Genomic DNA, 9135 nt, shown 5'->3' with positions numbered 1-9135 from the left:
GACTGCGATTACTCACCAAGGACTAGCAGAATCCTTTTTCTTCTTTCACGACTCTGACGAGCCCGAGGCGGAGGATATCCCTTGGGAACAGGCTCCGACCCCTGAGATCTGCGTGAAGAGGAGGCGGAGAAAGAGGGGCCGGAGAGCGGGCTGCCTTCTGAGAATTTGAAGGCGATGGAATAAACTCCAACTTCCCTCAATTCTGCTAGCAAACATCCAATAAAATGGACGAGTTATGTGGAAGATTAAACTACCAACAGGACATTAAAAACTGTAACATCTTATGCTTCACGGAGTCGTGGCTGAACGACGACAGTATCAACATACATACAGCTGGCTGGTTATACGATGTACCGGCAGGATAGAACAGCGGCGTCTGGTAAGACAAGGGGCAGCGAACTATGTATTTTTGTAAATAACAGCTGGTGCACGATATCTAAGGAGGTGTCAAGCTATTGCTCGCCTGAGGTAGAGTATATCATGATAAGCTGTAGACCACACTACCTACCGAGAGAGTTCTCATCTGTATTCTTCCTAGCTGTTTACATACCACCTCAGTTAGAGGTTGGCACTAAGACAGCATTGGATGAGCTGTATTCCTCCATAAGCAAACAAGAAAACGCTCACCCAGTGGCGGCGCTCCTGGTAGCCGGAGACTTTAATGCAGGGAAACTTAAATCAGTTTTACCAATTTTCTATGTTAAATGTGCAACCAGAGGGAAAATAACTCTGGACCACCTTTCCTCTACACACAGAGACAAATACAAAGCTCTCCCTCCATTTGGCAAATCTGACCATAATTCCATCCTCCTGATTCCTGCTTACAAGCAAACATTAAAGCAGGAAGCACCAGTAACTAGATCAATAAAAAATTGGTCAGATGAAGCAGATGCTACAGGACTGTTTTGCTAGCACAGACTGGAATATGTTCCGGGATTCCTCCAATAGCATTGAGGAGTACACCACATCAGTCATTGGCTTCATCAATAATTGCATCGATGACATCGTCCCCACAGTGACCGTACGTACATACCCCAACCAGAAGCCATGGATTACAGGCAGCATCCTCATTGAGCTAAAGGCTAGAGCTGCCGCTTTCAAAGAGCGGGATTCTAACCCGGAAGCTTATAAGAAATCCCCCTATGCCCTCTGACGAACCATCAAACAGGCAAAGCGCCAATACAGGACTAAGATCGAGTCGTACTACACTGGCTCCGACGCTCGCCGGATGTGGCAGGGCTTGCAAACCATGATAGACTACAAAGGGAATTACAGCTGGGAGCTGCCCAATGACACGAGCCTACCAGACGAGCTAAACTACTTCTATGTTCGCTTCGAGGCAAGTAACACTGAAACATGCATGAGAGCACCAGCTGTACCGGAAGACTGTGTGATCACGCTCTCCGCAGCCGATGTGAGTAAGACCTTGAGACAGATCAACATTCACAAGGCCGCAGGGCCAGACGGATTACAAGGACATGTACTGCGAGCATGCGCTGACCAACTAGCAAGTGTCTTCACTGACATGTTCAACCTCTCCCTGTCTGAGTCTGTAATACCAACATGTTTTAAGCAGACCACCATAGTGCCTGTGCCCAAGAACACTAAGGTAACCTGCCTAAATGACTACCGACCCGTAGCACTCACGTCTGTAGCCACGAAGACATAGACATGAAGTGCTTTGAAAGGCTGGTCATGGTTCACAACAACACCATCCTCCCAGAAACCATAGACCCACTCCAATAGCATACCGCCCCAACAGATCCACATATGATGCAATGTCTATTTCACTTCACACTGCTCCAAAACCGCCATAAAAAAGCCAGACTATAGTTTGCAACTGCACATGGGGACAAAGATCGTACCTTTTGGAGAAATGTCCTCTGGTCTGATGAAACAAAAATAGAACTGTTTGGCCATAATGACCATCGTTGTGTTTGGAGGAAAAGGGGGGAGACTTGCAAGCCGAAGAACACCATCCCAACTGTGAAGCACGGGGGTAGCAGCATCATGTTGTGGGGGTGTTTTGCTGCAGGAGGGACTAGTGCACTTCACAAAATAGATGGCATCATGAGGTAGGAAAATTATGTGGAAATATTGAAGCAACATCTTAAGACATCAATCAGGAAGTTAAAGCTTGGTCGTAAATGGGTCTTCCAAATGGACAATGACCCCAAGCATACTTCCAAAGCAAAACGGCTTAAGGACAACAAAGTCAAGGTAATGGAGTGGCCATCACAAAGCCCTGACCTCAATCCTATAGAAAATGTGTGGGCAGAACTGAAAAAGTGTGTGTGAGCAAGGAGGCCTACAAACCTGACTCTGTTATACCAGCTCTGTCAGGAGGAATGGGCCAAAATTCACCCAACTTATTGTGGGATGCTTGTGGAAGGCTACCCGAAATGTTTGACCCAAGTTAAACAATTTAATGGCAATGCTAACAATTACTAATTGAGTGTATGTAAACTTCTGACCCACTGGGAATGTGATGGAATAAATAAAAGCTGAAATAAATCATTCTCTCTACTATTATTCTGACATTTCACATTCTTAAAATAAAGTGGTGATCCTAACTGACCTGAGACAGGTAATTTTTACTAGGATTAAATGTCAGGAATTGTGAAAAACTGAGTTTAAATGTATTTGTCGAAGGTGTATGTAAAACTTCCGACTTCAACTGTACAAAGTAAAAACAACCATTACACAGTGGAATTTAAAAACGGTCAAATTTCCAATTTGATCTTTAAAGGAAGAGAATGCACGGTATTTGGGCCTGGCTTTGTCAATAATAAAATGGATACATTGATTGAATCTGGTCGTTAACCTGCACAGTAAACTCAGCGTCTGTGAATGCAATGACATATCGGCTGCGTCTCAAACTGCCACCTTATCCTCTACATGGTGTACTACGTTGCACCAGAGCTCTATGGGTCCTCGTTCTAAAGAAGTGCACTATATTAGAGACTAGGAGGCCATTCTGGACACAGATCCATTATAGTTTGGGAACACATATTGTTGTTGTACATAATGTCATTCAGCGACAGCGAGAGTGGGTGTGTTGTGGTTTTACAAAGCCCCCCCCTCTTCCTCTTCCTCCTCTGGGCTTCTGTCTGAGGTAAAAACACGTTTCCTAACATCAGGGTGAATCAGAAACGCTCTGCCGTCACTTCAGGGATGAAGAAGGCATGGATGGAATGTAACGTGTGGATGACAGCGGTCCTCCTGTCATTATACCTTTCAGATCATGTACTGACTGAACAACTTCCCGACTGCGAAGGTGAGATCGAGATATGATGTCATTTATTCACTCGTTTCTAGAGAAGGAAGATTGTTTTTCTATGATGCATCAATAAGTTGTCACGTCGACTGCGTTATGACCTGTCTTTCATGGAAACTAAAATACCTTATATTCTGTTAGTTGAGTTGTCATTCTTTTTTTCTTTTTTTTTAAAGAAGAACATTCTGAGATGATAAATGAGACGAAGAAAAGTTTTTTAACGGCTCTCATGACAGTGATTTAGGAACAACATGTTGTACAAAGCAGCATGTTCTGGGCTGTAGTGAATGTTGTGGGGCTGTAGTGAATGTTGTGCGGCTGTAGTGAATGTTGTGGGGCTGTAGTGAATGCTGTGGGGCTGTAGTGAATGTTGTGGGGCTGTAGTGAATGTTGTGGGGCTGTAGTGAATGTTGTGGAGCTGTAGTGAATGTTGTGGGGCTGTAGTGAATGTTGTGGGGCTGTAGTGAATGTTGTGGGGCTGTAGTGAATGATGTGGGGCTGTAGTGAATGCTGTGGGGCTGTAGTGAATGTTGTGGGGCTGTAGTGAATGCTGTGGGGCTGTAGTGAATGCTGTGGGGCTGTAGTGAATGTTGTGGGGCTGTAGTGAATGTTGTGGGGCTGTGGTGAATGTTGTGGGGCTGTAGTGAATGTTGTGCGGCTGTCGTGAATGTTGTGGGGCTGTAGTGAATGCTTTGGGGCTGTAGTGAATGTTGTGCGGCTGTAGTGAATGTTGTGGGGCTGTAGTGAATGCTGTGGGGCTGTAGTGAATGTTGTGCGGCTGTAGTGAATGGATATACTGTAGTGAATGTTGTGCGGCTGTAGTGAATGGATATACTGTAGTGAATGTTGTGGGGCTGTAGTGAATGCTGTGGGGCTGTAGTGAATGTTGTGCGGCTGTAGTGAATGGATATATTGTAGTGAATGCTGTGCGGCTGTAGTGAATGGATATACTGTAGTGAATGTTGTGGGGCTGTAGTGAATGGATATACTGTAGTGAATGCTGTGGGGCTGTAGTGAATGTTGTGGGGCTGTAGTGAATGGATATACTGTAGTGAATGCTGTGAGGCTGTAGTGAATGGATATACTGTAGTGAATGCTGTGGGGCTGTAGTGAATGCTGTGGGGCTGTAGTGAATGGATATACTGTAGTGAATGCTGTGAGGCTGTAGTGAATGGATATACTGTAGTGAATGCTGTGGGGCTGTAGTGAATGCTGTGAGGCTGTAGTGAATGGATATACTGTAGTGAATGTTGTGCGGCTGTAGTGAATGGATATACTGTAGTGAATGATGTGGGGCTGTAGTGAATGTTGTGGGGCTGTAGTGAATGTTGTGGGGCTGTAGTGAATGCTTTGGGGCTGTAGTGAATGCTTTGGGGCTGTAGTGAATGGATATACTGTAGTGAATGATGTGGGGCTGTAGTGAATGTTGTGGGGCTGTAGTGAATGTTGTGGGGCTGTAGTGAATGCTTTGGGGCTGTAGTGAATGCTTTGGGGCTGTAGTGAATGGATATACTGTAGTGAATGATGTGGGGCTGTAGTGAATGTTGTGGGGCTGTAGTGAATGTTGTGGGGCTGTAGTGAATGCTTTGGGGCTGTAGTGAATGTTGTGGGGCTGTAGTGAATGGATATACTGTAGTGAATGCTTTGGGGCTGTAGTGAATGCTTTGGGGCTGTAGTGAATGTTGTGGGGCTGTAGTGAATGATGTGGGGCTGTAGTGAATGATGTGGGGCTGTAGTGAATGTTGTGGGGCTGTAGTGAATGGATATACTGTAGTGAATGCTTTGGGGCTGTAGTGAATGCTTTGGGGCTGTAGTGAATGCTTTGGGGCTGTAGTGAATGGATATACTGTAGTGAATGATGTGGGGCTGTAGTGAATGTTGTGGGGCTGTAGTGAATGTTGTGGGGCTGTAGTGAATGCTTTGGGGCTGTAGTGAATGTTGTGGGGCTGTAGTGAATGGATATACTGTAGTGAATGTTGTGGGGCTGTAGTGAATGCTGTGGGGCTGTAGTGAATGTTGTGCGGCTGTAGTGAATGGATATACTGTAGTGAATGTTGTGGGGCTGTAGTGAATGCTGTGGGGCTGTAGTGAATGCTGTGGGGCTGTAGTGAATGGATATACTGTAGTGAATGCTTTGGGGCTGTAGTGAATGCTTTGGGGCTGTAGTGAATGTTGTGGGGCTGTAGTGAATGGATATACTGTAGTGAATGCTGTGCGGCTGTAGTGAATGGATATACTGTAGTGAATGCTGTGGGGCTGTAGTGAATGCTTTGGGGCTGTAGTGAATGGATATACTGTAGTGAATGTTGTGCGGCTGTAGTGAATGGATATACTGTAGTGAATGATGTGGGGCTGTAGTGAATGTTGTGGGGCTGTAGTGAATGCTGTGGGGCTGTAGTGAATGCTTTGGGGCTGTAGTGAATGTTGTGGGGCTGTAGTGAATGGATATACTGTAGTGAATGTTGTGGGGCTGTAGTGAATGGATATACTGTAGTGAATGTTGTGCGGCTGTAGTGAATGGATATACTGTAGTGAATGCTGTGGGGCTGTAGTGAATGCTTTGGGGCTGTAGTGAATGGATATACTGTAGTGAATGTTGTGCGGCTGTAGTGAATGGATATACTGTAGTGAATGATGTGGGGCTGTAGTGAATGTTGTGGGGCTGTAGTGAATGTTGTGGGGCTGTAGTGAATGCTGTGGGGCTGTAGTGAATGCTTTGGGGCTGTAGTGAATGTTGTGGGGCTGTAGTGAATGGATATACTGTAGTGAATGCTTTGGGGCTGTAGTGAATGTTGTGGGGCTGTAGTGAATGTTGTGGGGCTGTAGTGAATGCTTTGGGGCTGTAGTGAATGCTTTGGGGCTGTAGTGAATGGATATACTGTAGTGAATGATGTGGGGCTGTAGTGAATGTTGTGGGGCTGTAGTGAATGTTGTGGGGCTGTAGTGAATGCTTTGGGGCTGTAGTGAATGCTTTGGGGCTGTAGTGAATGGATATACTGTAGTGAATGTTGTGGGGCTGTAGTGAATGATGTGGGGCTGTAGTGAATGTTGTGGGGCTGTAGTGAATGTTGTGGGGCTGTAGTGAATGGATATACTGTAGTGAATGCTTTGGGGCTGTAGTGAATGCTTTGGGGCTGTAGTGAATGGATATACTGTAGTGAATGATGTGGGGCTGTAGTGAATGTTGTGGGGCTGTAGTGAATGTTGTGGGGCTGTAGTGAATGTTGTGGGGCTGTAGTGAATGGATATACTGTAGTTTACTCCTATACTTGGTATTTACATTCTGTTTGTTTCTTGTTACAGTATCAGGTGGGTTATAATGATCACAAATCTCCAATGTTTCATACAACATTGAGATGGGAGGGATGGCTGGATTGTAAAATACATTGTCATGTTGAATGTTGAATGTTCCCGTCACAGATGGGTTAATTATATCTTCATATACAAACCAGATTCAAGTTCAGAGATCCATTTTTAAAAGCCACTTCCTGACTGAGAAAACGGGGGCTGTGTGATGTGAGGCGTAAACAACCGCTGCACTCTGGTTCTCCGCACGTCTTATGTGTCACAAACTAGTACGCTACTGCACACTGAGTGGACAAAACATTAAGAACACCTGCTCTTTCCGTGACAGAGACTGACCAGGTGAAAGCTATGATCCCGTATTGATGTCACGTTACATCCACTTAAAATCAGTGTAGATGAAGGGAGAGGAGACGGGTTAAAGCGTTAATGTCTGGTATACTCCTCTATATATCCTCCTCTACAGACGATCTGTGGTGAAGTTTCCCCTACGTACAAATCAAAGAGCAGTTTACCCCCCCCCCCCCCCCCAATTCGTAACCATTTTTTTGTAGGAGGAAATGCAAGACTGACCCGGGATCAGCTTCTAGAGGCAACTTCGTCCCCGACACCTCTACAGGCCGTCCAGATTACTGGCGTCACTCCTCCCCCGACAGGATTGATTCCCCAACAGTGCATGTAGCTGGTGGGATATGAACTCCGGTCTTCCTGCTTGGGGAAACCAAATGTCTTAACCATATTTGGGCCAATGGGCAGGGCTCTGAATTAATAATTTTTCATCGGGTAGGACATCGGTGTTTCCAACAAACAAAAAAAAGTCTGGAGACCAACACCAAATCTAGGAGCACCAGATGTTTTTAATTGACTGAGATATAGCATATTGGACCTATATGAATTATAGCTACTTTTGAAGCACATGTTGTGCTCTAGAAACAGTATTTTTTGGAGGGGGGGGATCAAAGTTTTTATTTGGCTTTTAAGATAATACAGACAAACAGGCAGATGGCAAGACACCGATCCACATCAAACCCACCACAAGCCCCCATACTGATACTGATCCACATCTAACCCACCACAAGCCCCCATGCCGATCCACATCAAACCCACCCCAAACCCCCATGCCGATCCACATCAAACCCACCACAAGCCCCCATACTGACACCGATCCACATCAAACCCACCCCAAGCCCCCATGCCGATCCACATCAAACCCACCACAAGCCCCCATGCTGATACCGATCCACATCAAACCCACCACAAGCCCCCATGTTGATACCGATCCACATCAAACCCACCACAAGCCCCCATGCTGATACCGATCCACATCAAACCCACCACAAGCCCCCATGCCGATCCACATCAAACCCACCACAAGCCCCCATGCTGATACCGATCCACATCAAACCCACCCCAAGCCCCCATACTGATACCGATCCACATCAAACCCACCCCAAGCCCCCATGCTGATACCGATCCACATCAAACCCACCCCAAGCCCCCATACTGATACCGATCCACATCAAACCCACCCCAAGCCCCCATACTGATACCGATCCACATCAAACCCACCCCAAGCCCCCATACTGATACCGATCCACATCAAACCCACCCCAAGCCCCCATGCTGACACCGATCCACATCAAACCCACCACAAGCCCCCATGCTGATACCGATCCACATCAAACCCACCCCAAGCCCCCATACTTACAAACTCATATTTAAAGCCTCAGTCAGCATTTGAAACAATAACAAAGCGTTTCAAATCAAATTTTATTGGTCACATACACATGGTTAGCAGATGTTATTGGTCACATACACATGGTTAGCAGATGTTATTGGTCACATACACATGGTTAGCAGATGTTAATGGTCACATACACATGGTTAGCAGATGTTATTGGTCACATACACATGGTTAGCAGATGTTATTGGTCACATACACATGGTTAGCAGATGTTATTGGTCACATACACATGGTTAGCAGATGTTAATGGTCACATACACATGGTTAGCAGATGTTATTGGTCACATACACATGGTTAGCAGATGTTATTGGTCACATACACATGGTTAGCAGATGTTAATGGTCACATACACATGGTTAGCAGATGTTATTGGTCACATACACATGGTTAGCAGATGTTATTGGTCAGATACACATGGTTAGCAGATGTTATTGGTCACATACACATGGTTAGCAGATGTTATTGGTCAGATACACATGGTTAGCAGATGTTATTGGTCACATACACATGGTTAGCAGATGTTATTGGTCACATACACATGGTTAGCGGATGTTATTGGTCACATGGTTAGCAGATGTTATTGGTCACATACACATGGTTAGCATATGTTATTGGTCACATACACATGGTTAGCAGATGTTATTGGTCACATACACATGGTTAGCAGATGTTATTGGTCAGATACACATGGTTAGCAGATGTTATTGGTCACATACACATGGTTAGCAGATGTTATTGGTCAGATACACATGGTTAGCAGATGTTATTGGTCACATACACATGGTTAGCAGATGTTATTGGTCACATACA

The sequence above is a fragment of the Salvelinus namaycush genome, unplaced genomic scaffold (genome assembly GCF_016432855.1).
Source record: "Salvelinus namaycush isolate Seneca unplaced genomic scaffold, SaNama_1.0 Scaffold905, whole genome shotgun sequence".
NCBI lineage: Eukaryota > Metazoa > Chordata > Actinopteri > Salmoniformes > Salmonidae > Salvelinus > Salvelinus namaycush.
The sequence above is the reverse complement of the archived record's forward strand: the minus strand, read 5'-3'. Positions refer to the sequence as shown.